General features: G+C 40.6%; 1 protein-coding gene across 1 annotated transcript in view; it reads right to left on the bottom strand.

Moving 5' to 3' along the window:
* Window positions 1-25,883, bottom strand: part of unc13ba (unc-13 homolog Ba (C. elegans)) — a 163,168-nt gene that overhangs the window by 62,106 nt on the left and 75,179 nt on the right. The window lies entirely within an intron of this gene.

The following is a 25,883-nucleotide window of genomic DNA, read 5'->3' as shown; positions in this document are numbered from 1 at the left end:
ACTCATATTGAATATCGACATCCAAGCTGTTTTTTTTTTTTTTTGGCTGACAGCTAGTAAAGAAAATACCAGAGTGAAATACAAAAATGGTAGCCTGACAGACTCCCACATGACATCAATTCATCAATATTGTATCCTAATCAATACTGACCTATTTCTCTACAGCATTCTTATATTTATGAGTGAAACAACAAATGTTTTTAATAAGGCACAGATGCACTGAGGTCAACATCTAGTAAAGCCTAAAGCTATATCATTAGCATTTTTTAGAAACTGACAGAAAGCGATATAAACACAATAAAAAAGGAAAATAAAATCAAAAGAGACACTGACATGAGGAAATGTACAAATAATATACAGAAACTGTACAGACAAAAGACCTTCTTTCAGGGTGTCATATTAATGTTAATGGGAGAGAAACCACAAAAGAGGTAACCTGTTCTCCATCTTGATTTCCATCTGTAAAACAGCATATGAGGAAAAAGACAGAAAACAGTCATGAACAGTTTTGACTCATCATGCGAAATAACAAGACACACCCTGGATTTCATGTTGTTATAAATGCTTGGGTGATGGTAAAAGCAGCACTGCCACTGAGTTTTCATAAAGGGGGTCTGAGGTCATAAATGTTTCATTAACATGTATAATTTATCATGAAAATGTCTCTTAATATTTCCCTTCTCCTTCCCCTTTAATGTCAGGCTTGCTTTCCAAGGAGATAATTAATGTTTTCTCATTCAGCAAATGGCTACTGCTGGTGCTCTGGAGAGGAGTAAGGGACTCATGAATGGCAGGTGATTCATTACTCTCATGGGGGTAGAAAATTATAGTATCAGCACAGATAGTTTGGTACAATAAATACCCAAGGGACTTTTGGTTACAGGGGCTTATATAATCACTGGGTGGACATACTCAGAGAGGATATCGGCCGTTATCCTTTTATCAATGTACACATTGCACTGTAACTGTGACAGATCAAAGAGTTTCGGCAACAGTGAGAGCTTTTGAGGACAAAACGGTAGAGTGGAAAAGGAAAGTTTTCAAGCAAACAAAGTCAATGTTTTCATGGTCAATAAAATTAAATAACATCTATGAGTTCAACATGAAATCATGAAAATAAATTCAAATAACCCAAATAAATAAAAATACAAAAAAAATAAAAATATACTTGTATCCTGAGTGCTGTTTAAAGCATGAAAAGTGGGAATAACTAAAAAAATAAAATGAAATCAAAGAAAGACCTGTGACTCAAAATTAATGAATGACAAGACAAAATGAACACAATGAAACAAAAGGTGATTCCAACTCAAATCCAGTGATGACTACCTGGTTCAAAGTCATCCTGAGAGAAGTTGGACATGGTCACACTGGCGAGGTTGCGCCTGGTCTCCCTCTTCTCCCGCAGAATCTGTTGGAAGGTCCTCAGACACTTTAGCCTGCGTTCATCCATCTGGCTTATATCATCGGATGCTACATCTCCTTCGGCTTTGTCCACTGGGGCCACAGTCTCTGTGGTGGATTGCTGTGGCTGTGGCACCTCATTTTCTCCCTTCTCCTCCGGTGCTACAGGTTCATTAACCAACAGGGATTCTGCAGTTGTGCATTGTGAAAGCTGGGCTGTAACAGGCAGATCTGAAGGACCATCTGCAGGACCATCTGCAGGACCATCTGAAGGGCCTTCTGCAGGTTGTTCTATTAGGCCATCAGATGGAGACAGCATTGCAGTGTTGGAAACTGGGTCAGGGCAGACTGAAAGTTCTTCTACGCATGGGGGGATCTTGTCTGAACAAGTAGGATATTGGCAGGTGTCTGTGGACTCCAATGTAAGACTGTTGTTGGCTTCTTCAAGCATATGCTCCACAGAGAAAACATCTAATTTGTCTAGAGTATTGTTTTTGCTTAGTTCCCCAACAGCATTACTTTGATCAATCACATCATCTTTCAGGGTTTTGGCAAATGTTTGGTCAATTTGTGAATCATAGCATACAGGTTTTGAGGGCAACTCAGCTGCAGACAGGTCAGAGGGCATTGACATTTCATAATCTGTTTCCTCTCCAGGATTCTGGGCTCCAGGTACTTCAAGTTTGCGCAATGCTCCACGCAAGGCAGAGCTAAAATCAAGTACAGCTCTGCCAATACGCTTGACATTGAAACCTCCAGCTTGTGCGTCTGCACTGCCAGGATGAAAGAGTCGGTTTTCTAAGTTTTGGTTTCTGGCTTCAGTCTCTTGGATGAATGGCCTATCCACATCAGCTACAGTGGTACATAAGGATGCCTCAGTCCATGTCACTGCTGAAGACTCTTTGTAGGCTAAATAGTTTTCCTGATAACTATCAACTTGACAGTTTGTCTTGTAATTCTGAACACTGGATTGTCCATAGTCAAATTCCTCTGATTCTCCATCATGGCCATCAACTGAATGGTAACCAGAGCTTTGAGGGTAGGAAAAATCTGCAGCACACTCATATCCTACAATGGGGTTTTCAAGGTTGGTATCTGTTGGAACAGGGTTTCCAGAGTGGGTTTGAGGCCTTCTCCTCCATGACTGCCACTCCTCCCTGCTAGAGGTGCTGGCAGGTGAGTTGTAATGTTTCCCAGAGCGAACAGAGAGATGTTCGGAGCTTCCTGTGGAGCACTGTCCTGATGTACTATATCCTCCTGTACCTCTGTAGTGATCCCAGCTACCAGCTCCTTCACAGCAAAGAGGGCTCTCACCTTCATGCTCCTCCAGGCCACTATGCCACACAGATTCCCCTGTAGCACTGTGTGGTGGTCCAGTGTTAGTCCAGTGTTCCTCCCCATCATCAGCTCTTTGCTGCTTCCTTCCATGACTACATGATGGTCTCTCTAGATCTGACTCAGACTTGGAACTATGACCAGAAGACAAAGAGCTGGTGCTTGGACAGTCTTGACCATCCTGTCTTTCAAGGTAGCCAAAGCTGAGCTTTCTTGCTATGGCACCTACTGGGATATCTGAACTGTGGTCAGAGTTATCCTCTTGTTCTTCCAGGTCCTGATGATCCACTGACTCAGCAATTGGGGACACAGTAGACTCTTCTGTCCTTGGTAACAGTAATTCTCCATGGATGCTATGCTGCTCAGTGCAAACTTGGGGGAAAAGATTTGAATGAGACTTTGGCATCGCACTCCCTAAACTGCCATAAGCACTGGCAGGCCTTCTGCGGGGGGATTGTCCATCTTTGCACCCTACCCCTGACCAGGTACCTGCATGTACCCCTGAACCAGCCTTGCTGCTAGAACGAATGCCTTCAATCTCCATCAATACAGCATCTACACAGGATGATACTTCCTCAACTGACCCTCGAACTGAGGTCAGGTAATCCCTGAGGTCAGAGATTTCCTCCTGGATCTTGTTGATCCCCCTCAGCTCTTTTAGAATGTGCTCAATGACAGCACTTGATGCCTCCTCTTTATCTTCATCCTCTTCCATCAGTGTACCTGGGAGAGCTCTGTTGAAGTTGTAGTCCACACAGTCACCAGCAGAATAGGGTCTCTTTGGCCGAAAACAGGGTGAATCAAAATCCCGTCCAGCTGCTCCTGCAAATTTAGCACCATTCATGTCCGGGCCTATTGGACTGTAGTGCGGGGTAGGTCGCATCTGTTCACGAGTTGCTCGAATTTCACCCTCAAAGGAGATTCGTTTCAGATTTGCTGGGGATCTGCAGCTTTTATGCTGCAAAGTGCAGGGTATTCTTATACATCCTTCTCTGTTCAGCTCCACCTCTCCTACACACGGTGGCCCCGGTGGTACATCATGTCCTTTACCATTTGACACTTTTGGAGAGTAGGCTTCAGCCCTGGGGATAACCTTTGGATATACACTTCTGTGCTCCTTTCTCCCCTCCTGTGTTTCCCCCTCCCCCTCCTCCTCAATGCCTGCATAATAGAGGTGGGAATCTGGGGCATGATGGTCTGCAGAACCTTGCAACAGACGATGTATTTTACCCCGAATGACTAGTGCTACCCTAGGATTTGGAGCCCTCTTTTTGGGAGAATGGACTTTTGCCTTTGTGCCTCCTTTAGGGGCAACACCTGCTCCATGTTGTCCATTGAAGCGATTCCTGGAGAACATATTCTCAGGAGAGCAGTCTGTCCTCATCTAGTTCCCCACATTGTCGGTGGGAGTTACTATCAAAACGCCCCCGGTTTCATAGTTCATTAATCAAGCCTGTTGGAAGCTTATTCAGCCAAACCACTTAATGTCAGTGGTCCATGACTAAAGAGGGAAGACAAAGAAAAAAATACTTGTAAACACTGACATACTGTAACATCAAAGTCAACTGAAAACAGGGGAAAGAAGAAGACATTTGAGGAATTATAGTTGTTCTTTAATGACGATAAACCTCTTTGCCATTGTAAAAAAAACCCATAAATATCCTTCTCAGATCTCATATGTCAACTTAAATATAAAAGCAAAAAAATGATGTGTAAACAGGGAAACACTGGGACATAGCAGCTTGTGCACTCATTCACGCAAAAAATATAGATCACAAAAGTGAGTAAGTGCTGTCTTCCCAAACACTCTTGTCGTTGTCTAGAAAAAAGAAATTACATACTTATGTGTAATATCATAACATGAAAATATGATATGATAGATGTTACAGTCTGTGTCAGTGAATATACCATTTACATATTTTGAATGCCACCTCTCTGGTGAACATTTAAACCATGTCCTCACCATACTGGAATTATAATGTAATAATATTAGATTTTCAGGTTAAATCAACCCTCAGAACGTAATGACCATATCAGTTGAGTTTGAAAAGCAAACTTTCCCTTCTGAATATCAATAGGATAGTTACATTGTTAGGTATGTTCCATTTACTGAAAGTATTAGTGAAAATTAATAAACTGAATTCTGGGTGGTAAATGCTAAATGAAAGGGACATCCAAATAACGAGCATGGCATGCATCCTGAGGCTTAACAGGAAATGGAGAGCACGTCAGAGTGACGCATGTTCCAGTCCATTGGAAGGCAATGCAGCTCGGGCCTTTCATCAAATATAACAATGAAATGCTTCTTTTGCCGTTAATTTAAAATTGTAAAGATTCTTGGATACAGATGGTTCATGCTTTTGCAGTGGATGTTGCAGTACCTGACCTTTCCTAATCTCTTTCAATCACTACAAGTGGACATCATCCATTTTCAATTAGATTGTCACCACACAGGCTTTCTAACATAGCTCTCAATTGTCTGTCCACACACACACACACACACACACACACACCCACACACACACACACACACACACACACACACACACACACACACACACACACACACACACACACGGGCGCACATGCACACTCACATACAATAACAGAAAGATGCACACAGTGAAATTCACATTAACCACTGTCTCACATTTTCTCAGGTCAGGTTTATAGACCACAAACTGACATATATAAACATCTATATCACATAGCAAAATAATCTCAAACTGTGCTGCGAAAAAAAGCTACTGAGGATGAACAGCATCTGTCTTGAGGGTTTGTACAGAGAAAGAGTCTGACCTATTACTGTCACAAAACAGGCTTAATCACATTCATTCATTGACTTGCTGTGAATTAGTGAATGTACATTTGACATAAAATGATGAGTAAGTGTTTAGTCAGTTTCAATAGACAAGCTTATGCTTCATAAGTTTCATTACTAAAAACCCCTTTCATGAAGACACTGAACACAAAGTGGTAAGTTACTGTGTAGGTGGACTATACTGGAGTAGGGCAATGACTTGATAAGTCAGTTTGGAAAAGCTTTGGGCACATGTTCTACATATTTAAAACACTGAAAACATGGTGGTTAACAATACATTTTTATCAAACAAGCAATAATATGAGTGGGTGCAACGACTAGAGAGGGTATTAAGGAGCAAGTGGCCTGTACAAAACTGGTGAAGACCATCGAATTAAATAAGAAAATCAACTTCAGGGGCCATTAAAGCTTAAGTGGAGACTATTGTGGGGAAATATGTGGGGCCAAACAAGAGTAATTTCAGCCTCAACAAACACACAGCAGAAATCCCTATGAGCTGGAACTTGATTTAGAAAGGCCAGATGACACAGATCCTTTGATTGGTCTTTGCTGATCCTACAGACAGCTAGCCAAATTGCCAAAGTGAGCACCTCACTCTCTCTCAATCTACAGATCAGTGGAAACAAACTGTGCCTAAAATGCTTCGGAAGTCAGTAACAGATAGATTGTGCAACTGTCTGTTTTGACATATATAGAATAGGGACCCTAACCTGGATGGTGTTCATGATTCTAATGTGCCACCTAAAGGAATACACTGCCAGATGTAGTAGTGTAGGACTGATGCAGACTAAATAATGAAACAACTTAAAGGGCAAGCCCACGATGAGGAATGGCTCACATCACCTTCTCCCCTCTATGGCATATCTCTTTTTCTTCTGTTTTGTTCCCTTTGCTTGTAGTTGCTATCTTCTTCTTTCCTTAACTCATATTATCTTACAATCAATTTTCAAGGCACTTCTGTTTTACGTTGGATGGGATCTTTCTGTGGTTTTGGTGTTCTGTGATGGTAACTCTTACCATTGCACTTTGTAATATTGGATGATTGCAATGATGATTACTAAGATACTTAAAGCTACTCTTGATAGATCTCTTTGGTCAGGAGTCTGAACTTAATGCCTTACATTTAAATGTAATGTTTATCACGAGACACTTCAAAAGAGAGAAATAAACAGAAATATCTGCTGGTGTGTTACAACATGAAGTTTTTTCATCCTTTCTTAATGCCAAGAAATAGGTGGATATGTATTAAACAGACATCATTTTGGCAGGATTTTGTCTCACATTGTATTTAATATTAAAGGCTAGATCCCTAAAATTCTATTTCTTATATCATAAGCCCAAAAGAGAGTACAATATGTGAGCAAAGCAGCCGTTCTTACTCATTCTTTATCCCCTTCTGTCACTGTACTAAGTTAGAGTAAAGGAAATTATGAAAAATTAAGTATTCTTAATTTCATTTAAGGAGATTAATGACGACTTTGGCACATGTACTGTAGATATTTAGTGCTAGGAAACCTAGTGAAGATGGAGTTGTGAACAGGGAAGTAGGATGGAAAATGTAATGCAGTCAAACTTAAATCAATCCCGCCTTGAGGGCAGACCAGCCACCACATTAAGGCAGATATGTTCTGACTCAGCTTACATAAATTACTGCACTTTAGAAACTTTTACACTAAAGTACAGAAGTTGCAGACGAGCACACACAACGCTGTCACTTACTTCTGAATGTATGAATAAATTTAAAGGGCATAAGAAAAAGGTTATGTCAGATATTTCACTGCACCGATCAGACAAACAGACAATGCTAGATTGAGAATATGACAACAATTCAGTTGAAGTTGGAGGAGTTCTTTTGGGTGCCCTTGGTTCAGGATTTAAAAGTCTAATTATTTTTCCACACAGACAATGCTAGGTGACTGAAAGTTGGTGTGCTTCCAAGACTTGGACGGGCATAAATCTCTTCTGCTCGAAACAACAAAAGATGAGCAACTGTGAGAAAACGTCAAAGGTACAAGGCTGTAGACATTACAAGCACAAGATGGGAAGTGAAGTGCGACTGACGAGTGGAAGAGCATTGAGATGAGAAAGGGAAAAGAAATGTTGGAACAAGTGGCTTCTCCCATGACGGTGCTGCTGCCAATCAAATCTGACCAAACCACACCCACACAGTCCTGATGAAGCAGATTGGTGGAGTTTTAGAGTTATCAGTTATCAGTATCAGGCAGGCTTTTTGATGTGCTTTTTTATTACCTTAAATGTTGCTTTTTTACGTCACAAATAATGAATGTTACATAAAATCACTTCGGACTTTTTTTTTTTTCTTTAAACATGTTTTCAGGGGCTTTAGCTGACAAACTGTCAACATGCTGCTCTAACAGCGACATTTCTTCAACCTTTTCTCCCGAGGAAAAAATGTGGTGATGCTTTTCTCACTGGCAGCACCACCACGAGTGCTTCACACTGGTTGTTTTGCTTCTTGGGAGCCTGGTGCAGAGCAGCTGGCTGATGGCAGGATGGGAAGCTCCATCATCTCCATCCAGCCCTACTGATTAGTGAGCTGCAGGGAGGATGGGAGGAAGCTCTGGGCAGGTGCAAGGGTCTCTAAACCATGTCAAGCCTCCAAGACCTCTATAAATATGATGCTTGTTCTGGTTCTTTGTGCAGCCATTCAAGCTCAAAGCTCTTATTAGTAAAACCTACAATTTGCATAACATTACACAAGATAGCTCCTTTATATTATTTAGTCTACTCATCTCTCTGAGTCTCCTCCCTCTTCTTTTCCTTATTATATAGGTCTCTTTGTTGGCAATGCTGCCTTGCTTTCTTTCTCTGTCATTTCACATTGGCCACGACCCAAGGGAGAAACTCACACTCCAGCCAAAAAGAGAGATTTTGTCTGCTTCAGTGCCAGCAAATGACAAGGACTACTCCCAAGGAGATCTGATTTCTTCCTCTCTGGTGAATAATGCTGCAGCATTCAGTCATGTCACAGCAGAAAAAGTGGAAGGATGGGAGGTCAACTTGTATACAACTTAGAAATGCTGATGTTTAACTCAGCATGGCCAGAACAGTGGTCAAGATTATTACTCCAAGTCTTCATGAGGTAATTTACAAAAAAACAATGTCATCATGTTTTCCTGAGGGAGTCACAGAGAGTAAAGACATCAGAATTGGTTGATTTGCTCCTTTTTTTTCCTGTATTGATCCACAGGTTGTAAAAGGCTTACAAATACAAAAAAAAAAACCAAAACAAAAAAAAAACCACCCAGACCTGAACACCCAGACAAAACTTCCACAGGCCATACATGTAGCCACAAGGTGATTTTAAAGTCTAGCACGTCATATTTCACAGTAAAACTGTGGCATGAAGCAGCACTTTCTGAGACTTGAATATAAAACTAGTGTGTCTCTGATCAAGAGTGGAAGTATTGTTCCCTTGCTTTGACTTCCAAGTGCATTCATAGTTTATGGTTTGAAGCTTGTGGCAGTAAATTTGGGGTAATATAAGAATTCAATGAGGTGCAAAGTTTGGGACAGGTTTTAGATTTGGCCTCAAAGACTGTTGGCCTTCTTCCTCCCTGCATTTTTGCCTCGGTCCATGTAAAGTGAATAGAAACGCTCCCTTTTGAGGATCGAGCAGCATTTGCACAATACAGTTTAATTTCTTTGGTCTAAAAATTCGTTAGCATCCTGTCATTCTGCAATGTTACAGATTTTGTTATAGTACATGGTAGTAGATGAGATAAATCCAAATGTGACTAATTTCAGTGGGTATAGTTAAGCATAATGGACTTGGCTACATTTTTGCTATAATTCTGTGCTTTTTGAGGTAAGAAAACATGGAAACACGCAGCTGAATATTAGTGAGTGCAGTTTCTTGTTTCAAGTCCTTGTACATAAGGGCCTAAATAGGCCATTTGTCAGTTGCAAACATTGCATGTGGCATTGTGGCATGTGCATATGAGCATTTTTTGATCTGACAACTGTACTGTAGGGTCCTAATCAGAATATTTGATACAATTTGATACGATTGCGATACAGAGTCACCATCATTATTCACACAACTGCAAGAGGTCACTTGTCAGAGAAGCAAATGTAGGTAGCTTTCAGGTCATTTTCTTGGTTGAACAAATGATCAATGCTGTTTTGTTTCCAGTGAGGACAGTCTCTCATGTTGTTATACCAGGTTTCCCACACCACAATGCTGTTAAAGGGGGAAAAAAAAATCACATTTTCCATAATTATTCTCAAAATTCAGACGTCTCATCACATTTTCCATAATTCTCCTCAAAATTCAGACGTCTCACTCTCTCAACACGTGCCAAAGAAAAACCTTGATCTGTTGCACTTAAAGTGAAAGTGTACTGTTAGTCACTGCTGCTACATTGCGTGAAAGTGAACCTTCTTTTCCATATCATTCGTTAATAACACACTTACTGACTAATCTTGTACCTTGACAATGTCAAGTGTACTGCTGCTTTTGTCAGTCTGGCCTGTATTGACACATTACAGTCAGCTTGCCTTATGAGTCAGATGAGTGTTGAATGGTTAATTTAGATTCTGAATGATGGACACTGCAATTGCTATGACAGGAATCTGACTGAGCTCATCAGTGTAGTATAAGGCCTCTTGGTAAATGGCTTTCATCTTGACTGGACCAAGGGCCTTGTAAAAGCTCCTCAGCACATTTCCTTTTCAAAGGCGGAAAAATTATTGATCAGTGTCTTAAATGCAGGCAAACATGTTGTGCCCTTCTGCCAATATCACATTCAGACTATCAATCAAAGAGCAGCATTAACAGCCAACATACCGTATGGTTCTATTATACCTTGCATCACATTGCAAATGACAGAAAATAACCCAACTGCAGGTTCATTTAACAGTCAGAGGGATTGGTGTGGTTTCTCATCAATTTCAGTTTTTCTATGGCATGAAAAACAATTACATTTAGTAGAAAAGCAGGACAGATTAGAGAGAGAGAGACTAACAACAGAAAAAAAGAAACCACATTATAAGCACTAAAACCGCTCACAACTGTGTTTTTAAAGTGCATGAAGACATTCATTCTTGTCCCTGAAAATAGCGGTTTAGCAAAAAAGTCTAAAAAGTTTTGGATTTAGTTCGAGCTGTCAGTCGCATCTCATGGCTGTCAGCTGTGGATGAACTGTTCATTTGTCACGGAGAGTGAAGATACTAAAGCTAACACAAATACTTCTTATGAAATGATTATATTAATCCAATATATTATATATCTATTCTCATCGTGCATGTATACACCAATTATTGATACTTCATGGGGGGCATTACATGAAGATAATTACATCAATTAACACTTAAATATCATTATAGCTGCTTACAACTGTATTGTTGTATATTATAGCCTCTTATAGTCAATTTATTAATTAATGTAAACAATTTCTCTTTTTTTGATGACTGGAGGAGGAGAAATTATTTCCACCAATACCATTTTTCTAATATCTTGCTCATTTTCAAGGTGATAACTTATCACCTTGAAAATGAGCAACTGAATTATTTTTCATTCAGTGACAAATATTTTTATAATGATAGTTTTACTTGTTTGCATTCTAACGTCACAACATGTGGCACTGATTAAAAGTGGGACTTGTGAGGAATGTACATCGAAATGAGCTTTTCTGGAAATGCCTTGGTAAAATACAATATGAATCCAGCCACTTGCTCACAATTACAAGAAAAATACACAACAGACCCTGCAAAGTGCATAACTGCAGCTGATTGGTAGCAATTCTTCAGGGGTGATTTGAGCGCGTCCCTGTGTTAGAAGCAAAATGCTCCCAAACATCTTGAAAGTCTGAACGTGTGTGTAATCTGCATGCTATTCTGTTTAGGACAAAGGGTGCCTGACAGAAAATAAATACCACTATTAGGAGGGGGCTTGAATCCTGAAGAAAAGAATGACAGCTGGAAGAATAGTGGGCAGCCGGCTGGAAAAGAGACACAGAAAGAGAAAGACGCAAGAAGAAAAGCATGATCACAGCTGTTTGAAAGAGTGACAAAACAAATAGCAATGACAGGAGTATTTTTAGAAAGGAAGTAGATGGAGTAAGCACTAGAGGAAAATAATGTCAAGAAAATATAATTTGAGAGTGAAGCTGTTCAGCGTTTCATGTGAAAAATGAATGCACACAAATTCTTTAGGACCATGTTTATTGGTCTTGGACTAAGTCTCCACGTTTCTCCGCAGCCATTCATTCCCAATCCACACTAAGGCCAACTTTACTCCAATTTAGTTCCATTTCACAAAGTACAAAGAAAAAGTGAGTGCAACCGTGAATTTAAACCCAATGGAAATAAACTGTTTTGCAACAAGAAGGTGCAATCAGGGCTGGAAAAACCAACTGGCATTAAAGTCAATGCAAAAACAAATTCAAGCTAATTTAGGCCTCTGAAACAGTGTTTTCCTTTATGGCACAGCAGGTTGATATGGCAGATAATAGAAGAAAGGGGAAATAAAACAAAAAGAAAAGCATAAAAAGAAGAAAACTCATTCAAGCTGAGTTAGGCCAGTAGTTTTCTACATGGTGGTGATGTCTCTGTTAATGGGAAGAGACACTTCTAACAACATGTAAAGCACCGCAATGAAGCACAAATCTAAACATTTGCTGCACGTCGACTGTTTTTGCCAAAGTTGACTCACAGGCATGTGATCCACTCCTGGTTAAACTCTAACCAGTCAAAACACTAAATAATGCACCATTACTCCTGAGTAGCCTCCAGTAAGCACACACAGTCTCACCAGTACACACCCACCCAAAGGACTGAGTCATGGCTGAGCGGGACACTGGCCTGGCTGTCACCTTCATTAGACTAATTCTCCTGCACACTCTAATTGATTTATCATCGCCACTCCAGCTCCATCCAATTCCATCAGTCTTTTCTCAAACACACACTGCAGATACACATATGGCCTCTCTCTTTCTCTCTCTCTCTCTCTCTCTCTCTCTCTCACACACACACACACACACACACACACACACACACACACATTCAGTATATCATGTACAGACTGACATAAGCGACCCTCCTTTCCATTAATCTCACACACACAATCACACATTAACACGGGCCACCGCCCTACTCGTGGCAGGAAACTGAAAGGAAATTCAGTTTGCAGCATGAACAGAATGCAAAACAAGGTAAAGTGCTCGCACTTGAAGGCCTCCGATGGGCTCTTGAGCAAAGCTGTTAAAGCAGCCAGGAGGAACGCCCTGGCAAAGTGTGTCCCTGTCATTTAGCAGAGAATATGCAGAGAGGGAGGGAGGGAGGGAGGGAGGTCGGGAAGCGGAAGGTGTGATCACTTTCCTGAGAAAATCCAATAAGCTGGGCTGCTCCCTCTCTATCCTTTCTTCCCTTCTTCCCTGTTTGCTTGAGTGAGCGTCTATTCCACGAACCGGCCGCCCGCCACCGGTAACCCGATGCAAGTGAGGCTCCTGAGGCTAATTGAGTTAGCTTTCTCTCAGCCCTTTCAGAGATACCAAACAATGATGCTGCGTGTTGTCCTTGCCATTCTGTTCTGAACAGAAAGCTTTTTTTTTTTTTTTCACTTTTCACTGGCTGTGATAAATTGATGGTTGTGGAAAATGATGCCTGGAGCTGCAACTGCTGTTAAGTCAATGTTCAAACCTGTTTCATACAGTGTTTTCTTTTTCTTTTTCTTTTTTTTTGGGGGTGGGGGGTGGGGGGTGGGGGGGGGTGGTGGTGATGAAAGTCAATACCGTTGTGATGTAGTCAGTTGCACCAATCAAACATGAACATCATTACAAAACAACAATTTCAGCAACTTTCTAAAATTGATCGGAGGGGAATGCTGGTAGGGAGCGGTGCCAGAATGGGGAACAGAACCTGAGCCCGGCAAGCAGGCAACAGAACCGGGCTCAGCATCCTCCCGGTGAACATGGCCAGACTGGGACTGAACACTGCCTCTGAGACTGACAGAGGCCACAGAATACCGTACCGAGGTGATTTACAGAGGTTCCAACTTGCACTCTGACTGCAGGGACGCCGAAGACATGGCAGTTTAATCTGGGCCAGGGAGGTGTGAAACGAGAGAGGAGTGAGAGGGAGGTCAGTCCTCAGTCAGCAGCCAGCTCCGGAGGCCCATGGAGGGGTTACAACAAGGTCAGGTGGCATGAAGCCACCCCAGTGCTGTTGGACTGGGGACAGACTACAGTGACTCACTATCAACTCTTGAGGTACAGTGGTATTACAAGACAGGATGGGCTGGGGCTAGCTGGTTAGCATGCTAGCTTCGGTGGATATCTCTGCACACAACACATAGACACCGACATATAGTGAAAACTGTTATTTCTTCTCATTCTGTTGATAATTTTAGTTCAGTTTTGAATGTATTAAACTAAACTCTTTCATATTGTTCCTTTAAATGTACCATGAAGTGAAGGATTGGAAATCTATTTATATAAAACCTTGCAAAATTAATTAAAATGAAAGACCAAAGAGAAGTGAGCTATAGCTTCACATCAAATATATGGCCCTTTCCTGTATTTGATAGCATATTCAAATACATACATCCCTAAATGAAGAAATACAGGTCTCTTTGAGCAGCTGTGAATTTCAAGTAACTTTTGTGTATATATAGTTTTTCATTAATTGTTTCATGTGATAGAAGAAGTGTGAAGTTGTACTGACTGGATACTACAGATGATAGTAGCTAGTATCATTAATACTAGGTAGTATCATCTGTAGTCTTCCCATCTAATCACACCTCAGACATAAAGCTGGTCTCATACTGCCATTTCTCATCCACTCCAGCCTCTGTCTTGTTCTCATTGCCTCTGTCCCTACAGGACACCGAGCCGTCCCTCCACCCCACAGCTCATTTAATGTTCAAGTACCGCTCCGTGCGCTGACCCTTGTTGTCTCTATTTCCTTGTTGTATCTGCTTCAAGGCATCCAACCCATTCATCACCTGTCACGTCTGGACAGGACTGGACCTGGACATACTCCCATTACACACACACACACACGCACGCACGCACGCACGCACGCACGCACGCACGCACGCACGCACGCACGCACGCACGCACGCACGCACGCGCACACACACACACACACACATGCACATACACATCCTTGCATTTCTATCCTTCCAATGACTTTCATTGTTTCCATAGGCAATAACCCCAAACACAACACTCACCACTGCTTACCAACGTAACTTTAATCAGTGCTCCACGTACACGTTGTGCACAAAGTTCCTTCCATCTCCGTAACTCGCCTCTAAGGACAGCAGTGTCACAGCCACAACTAGCAGCTACACGATGTTTGCATACGTTTTTCCTGGTGTCACTAAGTCTCTCTGTCATTTCAGTGTGGCCCTGCAGGACTTACAGCACCAATGTTTCCCATTTTCAGATATCACCCTCAGCTCCTCTCACCTGTTCTCACTTTTTCCCTGCCTCACTGAATTTATGACATGTCTTGCCCTTTTTTCTTAGTTTTTCTATTCTAATGGTCCAGCTCTCAACCAAGCCTGATGAATCAGTAACACACCTCACCTTTATGTCTCTGGGTGATGTAGTCTAGTACTCTAACAGCCTGTCTGAGCCTTCTGAGGCTGCAGTCTAGAAAAAAATCCAATTGAGGGATGTCAGATCCAAGTGCAGTCAATGAAGACAAGTCCAGGAGAAAACAAGTCAAGGAATAAATTAATTTGTATTGAATTGAGCATAACTCCACCAGAACACACTGCAGCAATCAACGACAAACGTGGCACATGTTGGTGGTGGAAAACCTTACTTAAATCCTTACCCTATAATCTGAATTCTCATTTTAACCTACAAATCAAGCTCATAACTCTTAAGCAGAACCTTGAAGGTGTGAGGACAGGCTAAAATGATTTGTTGGTCTTCACTCCCAAATGTCTAAAAGTTTGGATGCACATGAATCTTGACTTAAATGCTTTTTTTTTTTTTTTTGAATGAGTCTATACTCATTTGCACATATAAATGTCAATGTGTCCACTTTGTGAATGCCTCTGCAAGGTTAACCCAGCCACCTCCACAACCCTCGGCCTGCCCCACAGTTCATGCACATGGTGCTTGATTGACAGCATCCAAATCACTGTGGTCTTTCACCACGTCAGCAGCTCACTGTGCAGGGCCGCAAACAATTAGTAAGGTCAGCATTGGTGTGCGAGCTGAAGATAATTTTCATAATCTGTCAGTCAGATAAGTAAATGTAAAGAGGTCAAGACCCAGAGGATTTTTGCAGCCAGACAGAAATGTCAAATGTCAAATGAAATTTGGTACACAATCTATGAATATGCAATCTGGTCTCCAGCAGGACAGTGCCTTGGATTTGCAATAATAAACCCTCACATTTTCAAAAACACTAGTTTTGTTGCCATTACCGATAGATACAGCACAAAAGTGATTCAACCTATGTCAAGTCCATGAAAATGTGTTCAACTGTTTCAACAGAAAGAGTTCTACCTCAAGAAACTCAAACGTCATCAACATTAAATAGATGTCACGGGTCCATTCACACTGTTTGACGGACAAGTCAGGGACGTGCAGCGAAGGGACAGTATGGCAAAAAGTGCTCAGCAGCAAAGACACCATCAAAATACAGCACATTTTTGTAAAGAATAATGACTTTTCTTTGCCACAAATAATATTTTCAACAAATAATGACATGGTTGACAAATGGACGCTCAGTAAAATGAAAAGGTACACAACACCACATTCCTCATCTTATTTTTCAGCACCTAAAAACAACATGTGGCTATTGGTACAAACCAAAATGGTGACTGTGGTGACCTTAGTCACTTGACTTTGTTTGATTTTCTTTACGTGCACTTGTTTCAGTCATGAACTTTTATACATTTAACAGTTTAGACTGCTGCTCAGCTTGTCTGCCATGTGGGTGCTTCAGGGAAGTTCAGTTGACAGATTTCATTAAATAATAAAATCTGACACTCAAGAACACATTGCTAAAATGTAGAGCCTGACAGATAAATTGGATGATTTAGATGATATTAGATTATTGCAGACATAGTGATAGTGGTGTGTAAGTTGTCCAATAAGTAAGCAGGAATACAGAGTACAAAAACTAAGTTTGAAGTCATTTAGAAACTGTCGCCATTACACAATTTGTCCACCAGAAAGCACTGATAGATGATTTTTTTAATTGTCCTGCTCAGTATGTAGCCTGAAAAAACTAGAAAAAAAAAAATGTATAAAATCCCCAACAGTAGTGAAAACATATCATGTTTTTTTAAATCAATATTATCTGTTTATATTGGAAAAAAAAATTACTATAGGCCAATATATCATGTGCTAAATTTCAAAATACAGATATCAATATCTACCCCTCAAAAATCCAATATAAATCTGTCTTGCTTGTTGCAGGAGTGAAAATGACAATAATCAAATGAGAATGAAGTTAATACACATTTTTGCCAAACAAGTTACATCAGTATCAAATGTTAATACACAGTTTATGACCACTCATTTTCCTTCCATACGTCAAGAACATGAAGAATTAACATCAGAATCAAGACAGATGCAAATACATTTAGACTATGGCTGGTTGTTAACTCTATTCCTTTCCATCTGACCTATTTAAGCTGATAAAACAGTGAAAACTCTTTATGAGTTTTTGGAATCTGCTGCCTACTGTGGGCTGTAAAACTACTGTCTCATCTGTAGTTGGCAGCCATTTAATCAATTACTGGAAGCCCAGTGGCTCTGAACAAAAGGAAGCCTCAGTGCGACTCCCAGTTCTGGATGTAAACATAAAGATGATAAGTTTTCTGCCTTTCAGTTACAGCTTATTTTACTTTTATGCACTATTTTAAGCAATGCATTTACCACAAAGATCAAAAATGATGATGAAACACCTCTACAATCATCTCAGCACCCACTGAGGGTTCTGACCTGCAGATTGAGAAGTAATGCAATGAAGCAACAATACTAATTCATTAATTACTGGTAATTAGAGCAACAGCATGGAGCTTCTGGAGACACCCAGGAGCTCCAAAACCTCGACACGCTCACACCCTCCACACACCACCGAGTGGGGATCACGACTACCCACACAGTGAGCTGTTTTGGAGAGGCTGCACCGAGTTGGAGGATAAAATACGTTTTTTTTTTTTTCTGCTTAAATATTGTCTGCAAGCTCAATACCAAGCCAGATTGGCAGCGGTAGGGAACAAGAGGCAGAGATGCTGCACATAAATGCTCACTCAGCACATGGAATAAAATGATAGCTCAAGGGAAAGAGAAAAGTGCATAATTACTCTGATATTGTTTGGTAGCCTTCTAAAAATAGAATTTCTGACATGACAGTGCAAGTGAAAATTTGTCTTTCAGCACTTACTCCAGCACTTAAGATCACACACACATCACATTCAGATCTGATGGCACAAAGATAGGAGGTTCATCTGGGGGTCTTCTAAGATCCCAAGGGGCCAATAAACCCATTAGAGCTCCTCACATGACGGAAATACCCTGATTTATCACATCTGATGATCTCTTTTTCAACTCCAATCCCTAAAGATTCCTCAAATGTCTTCATCTTTTTTACAGCTTCTCTAAAACAACATAACTGTCATTTTAATAATATCTCTATCCTGATTCCTCAAGTGAAAACAGAGAACCTACCTCACGGAGAAAGAAGCTGAGCCAAGATGGTAAAAACAAGGATCAGAGCCAAGTTTGACAACACAATCCAACAGATAACGTCTACAATCCCAAAAGGACATTCAGAGACTGATTGCACCTCTTTACGTCATTTTTAAAAATATGCAAGACAAAAAGCTTTGAAGTGACGAGTTGGGAAAACTAATGAATTCACTCAGCTGCACAATAAATTAGATGACATTAGTGGATCAAACATGAGTCAAAAAGGAGGAAAATCTGCCAGGTTCTCCTTCGCTTTTCTCATGACCGACATGCCAATCAAAACACTCTCTGTCACTTTCCCTGTATTTCCTGTACTCCTCTCTGTCTTGATCACAGCGCTCACTGAGTCGCTTCCCAGCGGTCTATTTCACTTCCCCTCTCAGCTTGTACACACCACACAGTCTCCTCCTCTTTCTCTCTCTCTCTCTCTCTTTCATTCTATCTCTCTTTCTTCCTGCCTCTCTCTATTTCATATCCTCACATCTCCTGATTGATCTTTATTCCTTCCAGGGTTTTCCTTCTGCCCTCCTCCTCCTCCCAATAGCTCCACTGATCACAGCTTGTTGCACAGCCGACAGACGTGCCACTTCTTGTGCGCTCACTGTCTTCTCTCTCGCCATCTCTCTCTCTCTCTCGTCCTCCTCCACCTCTGCCGCTCTCTTTCTCACATAATTTCATTTTTCACACACCCTGGCACTCCGACAGCCACACATACGCTACTCAGCTACGGCACAGTATGCAGATGCCCTCAATGCATAATATATTTTAAGGGCTATAACAACACAGCTTTTACTGCTTTAACTGTACTTAATATTCTCCCTGGCCATTTTCAAATGCAGGCTGAACAGGGGTAATTATTAAATCTTTTTACCGGTTAATTACTTCACCATTTAGTCCATGAAGGTAAGAATTAAGTGAAAAATTTCCACAACTCCCAAAGTGACTTCTTCAAACCCAAAGACATTCAAATTATGATTTAACACAAAAAAGCAGGAAATCCTCACTTCTGAGAATTTGTAATTTTTGTTTAATAAATTGCGTGAAGGACTCATCAGTTATCAGCATTGTTGATTAACTGTCAAATGGTTGACTAATGGATTAATTACCTACTTGTCACAGCATTCTATAGAGTTTTAGACTGTTTGAGGACTTGTCCTAAAATACCAGACAGCTATGGATTTTCATTGATTCCTTCATGGTACAAAAATGAAGTAGCAGATTATTGTTGATTACATGAGAAATCATTTTATTCTTTTTTTTTTCCTTCTATTAAATAATTGTTTCGTCTGTATTTTGGACACAAATGTCCATCGCAAGTTTCCAGAGCCTGAAGTGATCTTCAAATCACTTAATTTGTGCCACTCTCAGTCCAACAGCCACAGATATTCCATTTGAAAAGCTTGAACTAGGAGTGATTGATTAATTAAGAAACAGCTGACATTCAACTTTCTGCTGTTCGGCCAATTGCAACAGTGTGCAAGGTGTGACGACGGGACTCTAGGGACCAGGTGATGGATTGTAAACTACACCTAACAGGAGCCATTGAGCCGGGGTCAAATTTTTTAAACCGCACCCTACAAATACTCATTCTGCCCTTATAAATGATCAGAATGACCACTTGAGGCTGGCTCTAGATAGACCCCCATATCAAAATGACCACCTTTACAGCAGAATTAGACATGTTTACAGCCTTTGAGTGACGGCTAGCTGCTAGGTTTCAGCAACCAAGCTTCAGCTGGCTCGCCTCAGCACCACCCACACTCCACCTCATGTCCATTTTTGGATTAGCTGGGAGTTTGGTGGTCAGGCCCTGCCAAGATGGCGACAGCTGGAACCACTGTGACTGAGCTTCACAGTGGCTCTTCAGAAACCTATGGGTGAAATCAAGAAGACTGCATCCATTCTTCATTCATTCCTTCATTCCATGTTTTATACAGGCTATGAAAACCCCTCTTAAACCCTCTATTTAAAAGCTTCAAATGGACGTCAGCCTAACAGAAATTACATATAAATATACCGTATATTGGCCCCTACTCTCAAATTTAATGTCGGTGAGTGCTCATCTGTACAATCGGCTCACCAACGATGTAATTCATGTCAAAATTATGATAATGCGTTCTATTTTTTATTCTGCACTGGAAACGTCCGCTTTGAAGCATGAAGGCATCCGCTTTGTTTTGGCTGAGATACAGGCACAAAATGCTTTGGAGCAATTGGACGGGGATGTGACTTATGCTTCATTAAAAAGCTATTAGTACAATAGAGCATCAAAGTTAAGGCCCATGGCTATGTAGCCTTTGGCCCATGGCAAGGCAATCAGCCTTGAAGACAAAGCTCATTGTGCTAATAACCAATATGATGCTGCTGTTATGAGACATGGAAAAGCATGACTGCTACCAAAGCCATAACTGATTCATGTTAAAATTTCTTATGGTTACACCCTACATTACACACTATTCCACTGATCAGAGAGTTCAGCGAATGGCTGCCATGCAATAAAGCCATTATAAATGTGAACAAAATACACTTAAAGCAGAAAAAAACAATCATCATACAGTTAGCACATGTTGTTATGTGACAAAGAAAAATGTCTTTTGCAAAAGGTAGGTGTTCAAATCATGCTGGAACAGGGTGGGAAAAGATTAATGAGGAGGAGGCGATAAGATTACGGCCCTTCTTTTAGTTGTCATTCATCCATTATGGAGGCGAGGCCCTCATAACTCCTGGAAACGGCTCTGCACTGTAAATTCTCTGACAGGCCTTTGTTGCAAGTGCTGGAAAGTGTGCGCCATGATTGTTTGCAGAACGTTCAGTGCTCAGAGGAGTTAAAAACAATGTAACATCACTCCCCTCTCACGCCACACTGTTCCTCCTACAAAGACAGGGTTTTATCTTTGTACTTTCAAAATTTCCTATCAGTCAGGATCTTCTCTCCAGCATCACCGACCTCTTTACATGCACACAGGAAACAGGTTCCTGGAACACATTTTCATGCATTTTATTTACTGTTCTTCTTTACCGGCTCCATATTTTAGAAACAATACTGGAATAATTTAAGTATGCTAAAAGTTTATTTTACAGATACAATCCTAATACGGTGCTGCAGAGCACTGGACTAACAGTGCAGTCTGAGGATAGACTCTGCAGTGAGAGAGCACTTACTTTCAGGTCTAGCCACAATTTGCATTTAATTATTTTGATTTTCTTTTGTTCCTCTGCAGTGCTTTCACAGCAATACTTTTTCTGTCTTTGCTATGTACATGTTCACCAGTAAAAAGTCGCGTTGTCACATTTATTTTCCCATTTATAAGCCTGGGTTTCTCAATTGCAGGACATTTAATCGAGTTGTTGCAGATATCTAAGAGTAACCAGGTTACTGCACATTATTACACCTACTGTATTACGACACCACTAGACACAGTGTTGCTACAGTGTAATGAGGACACATAACTTGAGTTTAACAGGTTCAGAAAGTCCAAAGTAAAACAATTATCTAAACTGCTAATTAGCTAATTAGGTGGGCTAAAAAGTAAAATAATATCACTTTGGTTGTTTCATGTTTCAGAAAGAGAACAAGCACACTGTTTTCTCCGCCGACACAAACTAAGGCAGCCTGCCTAAATACTTGCAGCAACTTTCTAAAAAGCCAAGTTTATTTACTTAAATGAAAAAAATGAGCTCAAGCATCGCAGGGACAAACAAGTTAGCTATTAAAAGTGCCACCGACTAACATGCAATCTGTGGCACACAGACTGAGAGAACACTTCCAAATATGCAAACGTACAATGTAAACTTTTTGCACACGACTGGTATCAGAGTAACAAAGTCACTTCTGACAAGGCAACTACAGCAGAATACATGTTTCCTTCTTCACTTCTCAGGTATTTTATGAATCTTTCTATGAGACATCAGGAAGAACAGAAATCACGATTACAGCCTCTGTAGAAAAGGCTGTAAAATCCCTATGAGTGCAGTCATCTCACCCACAAGACTGGTTGTTAGTGAGAGAGGAACCCTTTCATCCACCAGCTGCACTGTCTGTGAACCACAAAATTTAACAGCCACTTTCATTTACTGAATAGACAAACGGCATTTTTGAATAGGAAAGAAACTGATGGTTATCCGCTGCAGCGACTGGCGGAGCAGATAAATAAATCCGACATCCTGCTGTTGACTGGAATGAATTTCATCCCCTTGAGCATTTAAAATGTGGTATACGTAACAAGACAAAATTATTGTCCTTCTTAGTTTTTCGTTTTAGAGATTTGTTCTCCGTCAGACACTTAAGGCTCTTATCTAGCACGTTCAAACCAGATAAACATAATCCTTTGAGTGATACTGAAGTTTAACATTTATTTATTTATTTTTTTTATTCCTCCCTCTGTGGTTGCATCCTGTGATTTTTAAAGACTGTGAATGAACCAACTGAGAGAATGAACAGATAACAGGCTGAATAATAGATGCCAAGGTGTATGTGTGAGGTTGTGAGGATGTTTGTGTGTGTGTGTGTGTGTGTGTGTGTGTGTGTGTGTGTGTGTGTGTGTATGCACCATGTATTCCTTATGTTGTAAGGACATAAATCTCTTTACACTGTCACATTGTGGGGACTCACCTTCCTTATGGGGACAAAATGCAGGTCCCCACAATGTAAATCATTTAATTTTAGGATGAAGACTTGGGTTAAGGTTAGGGTTAGGCAAGTAGTGGTCTTGGTTATGGTTCCTCTCGAGGAAATGAATGTAAATCTATGTAATGTCCCCATAAATTATGTATACACGACTATGTGTGTGTGTGTGTGTGTTTCTACACCGCCTGTTTAAAGCCAGGTTCTGTCACTGTGGTAAACCGACGGCTCAAGGGAAGCCAAACATCTGATTCAACACTGACGCCCTGCAGGGCATGAACGAGGACCCTGCAATACCACTAAGACACACACACACATACACACACCGCCAACAGGCTTGATTTCCTTGGTGACTTTGAGCCAATGTCAAGCAGCGGCAGTGTTATGGGCTCAAATCCCTCTGAGAAGGGCCGTTGTTAGCATGCTGAACAGAGTCATCATCGCAAAAAAATACAAACCAATCCTCCCCTCCACTTGTCCTTCTATCTATTTTTCCTTTCTTCTCCTCTTCATACCATTTCTTTTTCTTTCATGACTTTCTTTCGCCTCTCATTCCCTCACATGCACATTCTGCACTAAATACAATAATCAGGGCAGAAAACCTGTAAAATAGCTTAAAATGAAATGAGACCAAATTGGGTTTTTTTTGCTTTTTTTTTTTGCTAATGCCTCATATCATCTTTTGATGATGCTTTTCTGGTTTTATGTTAAAAAACAAAACAAAACACAACTACAGCATTTTAATTGATGTTCTCTAGTCTTAAAATGAGGAACAAAAGTGTTGATGAATAAAATGGACTGTTTTCAGCAGGTGTTTCAGGGTGTTTGTCTGCTCTCTCCTTAGTTATCAAACATAAATTACAGTGATTATTTGTCCATATATACTTGTATCTCTTGTGTACATTTAGCTTTTTATTTCAGAAATGTTGGGTTCATTTCTTGATCTTACAAAAAACAAAAGAAAATGCAACTGTGATTCTATCCCCAGAGTAATAAGAAATAATTGTTTCTCTGTCTACTGAAAGGCAGCACATTGGGTACAGGTGCTGCTAGGATTAAATGTGACCACCTTTGAGGACCTTAAAAAGCCTATACATGTTACTAAAAGTATGCTGTGCAGTCAAACGGTGGGGATCCCAAAGTTTCCAAAGTTCCAAATTTGTCAGGCTGAATTTCATGGAGTGGTACAGCCATAACAAGTGTGGAGGCCTGGGCTTGAATATTTCATTCAGTGTAAACATGATAATAAAGATGATCAATGACACTGAATTTAGAGTACAAGCGATTCATTGTCATCATTCCACCTGCACAAGTACCACAAGGCTGCAGGTGCATGGAGTTAACATGTAAGTGCAAATTAACTGACAAGAGATGTAGAAGTAAAGTCAGAAGAGGCACGTCTTCATGAGATTTCTGACGACAGAGAGGGACTCTGACGACAGAGAGGGACTCTGCTGACTGAACTGAGTTTGTTAACTCGTTCCACCAGCAAGGGACCACAAAGAGGAAGTGTTTGGATTGAGACTGACTGTATGGTAATGTCACACAGTGATGATTAAGGTCGTTTTAACATGTTTGAAGCTATTTACAAGGCAACAATAAGAGAAGAGCTCAGTACATAAGGAAGCTGCCTGATTTCATCCAGTTTGCACACAGCTGAAACTAAAAGCCCCCCCCCCAAACTTATTGTTGATGTTTTGAAATTCAACACTTCACATCTGAGTGATGGAGATAAACCATCCACCAGTGGCAGCCTCAGTGGATCAGAATGCAGTGAAGCTGCAAGACTCGTGTTTATGAATCACTGCAATCACAATCAGAATATTCATGACCTGCTAAATAAACCATCTGCATAATTTTCCACAAAGCCCATCTTCAACTCAGTGCAGCAGGTTAGTTCTCTCCTCAAAGCCTTTCAGTTCCTCTGAGTTGGAACAGATTCCATTGTAGAATAGCAGGAATTCTCCTTAAATATATGACATTTGGAAAACACAGTATATTAGTATTTTTTTTTCCCACATTTTCACCATTTTCTTATTCACTTATTCCTTCCTGAAGCCTCCATTATTTCTCAATACTTGTCTCTTTTATGCAACTTCATCTGAGCCCCTGGACAGGCGTCTTGGAGGCGGTCTGCTCGCTCCGTATCCAATTATCTCTGCATGTCCCCTCCGTCGATAATGAGTTATCATTCTGCTCCTCCTCGTTCCATCAGCTCTCCTGTTTTTATCTTTATTTGTGCTGCTTTCTCTGTGTTTCCCTTGATCTCCCCCGACTTCACATCTCTCTGTATTCTTCCCTCTCTACTGCATGTGACGCATAAACAAAGTCTGTAATGTAAAGCTGCCTGAAACTCATCAGAGATGTTTCTTTTCTTTGAACACTTTTTCTATACAGCCGAACACAAGGTGATTTAATTGTGAAAGCAGGGGGAAGGAGACAAAGAGGTGTGTATTTGTGTTTCTATGAGGCAATCGCCAAGCAAGGCCTTTCATGTTGGTCTGTGAGTTTTAGGTTAGCTTTATTTGCTCAGGCAAGTCATAAAAACTACAAGAACTCGAAAAATGCAGAGGTAGAAGAAACAAAAAGGGATAAAACATGAAAAGAGAGCCAGGATTGCAGAAACACCGAGGTCATTAGTCACTATTCTCTGAGAAAGAACAACTGGACTTTTTTGACCCGCACCAAACTCTATAATATTTTCTGAATATTTAAAAAGATAATCACAAAATTTTCACATTTTATTTGTTCATTTCACTGTTCAATTATATGTCCTGTATATTTCATATAAGTATTCTTTCAAACCCTTCTATCCACTGCATACAGCTTACTAGCTATACTGGATCAATCATGGACAATCTGAGAGTATGTTGTATGTATATGGTGTTATTTTACAGGTTGTCTTTCGAATACAGAATTTGTGCAGTATGTCAAATATGCCAGAATACATGTGTATGTGTATGTGTATGTGTATGTGTATGTGTGTGTGTGGTACCGTTGGCAAGGTGAAACTTCA

Source organism: Chaetodon auriga, chromosome 5 (genome assembly GCF_051107435.1).
Source record: "Chaetodon auriga isolate fChaAug3 chromosome 5, fChaAug3.hap1, whole genome shotgun sequence".
Classification (NCBI taxonomy): Eukaryota; Metazoa; Chordata; class Actinopteri; order Chaetodontiformes; family Chaetodontidae; genus Chaetodon; species Chaetodon auriga.
Note: the sequence above shows the minus strand (reverse complement) of the source record. Positions and strands in the feature narration are given on the sequence as shown.